The sequence below is a fragment of the Miscanthus floridulus genome, chromosome 16 (assembly GCF_019320115.1).
Source record: "Miscanthus floridulus cultivar M001 chromosome 16, ASM1932011v1, whole genome shotgun sequence".
Taxonomy (NCBI): domain Eukaryota; kingdom Viridiplantae; phylum Streptophyta; class Magnoliopsida; order Poales; family Poaceae; genus Miscanthus; species Miscanthus floridulus.
The window spans coordinates 91223982-91225410 of NC_089595.1; the positions used below are offsets into that span (position 1 = coordinate 91223982).

Below are 1429 nucleotides of genomic sequence, written 5' to 3' on the forward strand. Positions count from 1 at the left end.
TACAGCTGGTGACCGTTTGGGTGATGGTCAGCTAGCATGGCCGCTGGGGCGCCGGTGGATGCATGATTGATCTCCGTCGCCCGTACGGCTTTGGGTTCCAGCAGTCCATGTCTATCCTGCCGTGGAAAGCCTTTGCCGAAACTACGTGTGCGTCAACTACTGGAGAGCACAGAGACACGCACGCATGCACGCACACAGTTTGCATCAGCACGGAACTTGAAGGGCTTTGCATTGTTTAGTGTTGGTGTGTGCGCGCCACGGCAGACGAAGCCGGCCGGGAACCATGCACTAATACTATCACATGACCATAATATCTAGTTAATTGATATCTTCTAAAGATTGATTGTGCGTTCAGGTTTAGATTGCGGGTGAAGAAAAGTCTCACGGCTTCAATTAGATAGGATAGGTATCTTCTGATTGATGTAATCTTGTGATGTAATCTAGAGTTACCAAAGTAGTTAGCTTCTTCTTGTTGTACAAGTTATACCGCCACACTAGGGGCTCTTCCTGGCTATATTAACACGAAGCCGTGAGCCTGAGAGGGCATCACGTTCCAGCCATTTTCACATGGTAATCGGAGCTAGGTTAGTCCACAATATTCTCGATGGCTTCCTCTTCCGCGCTTCAACAATCGTTCTCTCTGATCGGTTGTCCCGACACCGAGAAGCTGGGCAAAAGGAATTTTCCCCTATGGAGCGCCCAGGTGATGTCTGTTCTTCGCGGTGCGCGGATAGCGCACTATCTCGAGCCCGACATTGTGGTGCCGGCGAAGCAGATCCCCAAAACGGCCGACAAGCCGACTGAGCTCATCCTCAACCCTGAGTATGAAACTTGGGTTGCGAAGGATCAACAGATCATTAACTATCTGCTCTCCAATATCTCTAAGGAGATCCAGGTGCAAGTCTCCAATTGCGCCACATCGGCCGAGATCTGGAAAGTGATCTTAGAGATGACGACTTCCGAGTCTCGGGGTCGTATCATCTACACGCGCATGGCGTTGGCCACAGCGCAGAAGGGCTCGTCTACAATCGCCGACTACTTCAACAAGATGAAATCTCTTGCTGACGACATGGCGGCCGCCGGCAAACGTCTTGAAGATGAAGAGATCATCTCTTATGTACTAGCCAAACTTGACATGGATTTTAATCCGATTGTCTCGGTTGTCGCGGCGTGCACGGAGCCGCTATCTTTGGGCGAGCTCTACACCCAGCTAGTGAGCTGGGAACAGCGGATGGATCTCCTGCACGGTGGATCCGGTTCATCTGCTAACACAGCTACACGTGGAGGCTGTGGCGATTTCAACCATGGTGGTGGTGGCCAAGGACACGGGCGCGGCTGCAACCGTGGCAACAACAACAACAGCGGGCGCCCCCGGCAGAAGTACAACGGCGATAAACCCATCTGCCAGCTCTGCGGCAAGGAGGGCCAC

General features: G+C 52.5%; 1 non-coding gene across 1 annotated transcript; it reads left to right on the plus strand.

Moving 5' to 3' along the window:
- Positions 1–1087: 1087 nt before the first annotated feature.
- Positions 1088–1224, plus strand: LOC136514646 (small nucleolar RNA Z247). The gene has a single exon (XR_010773793.1). It is a non-coding gene; the product is annotated as a small nucleolar RNA Z247 (small nucleolar RNA).
- The last annotated feature ends 205 nt before the right edge of the window (positions 1225–1429 follow it).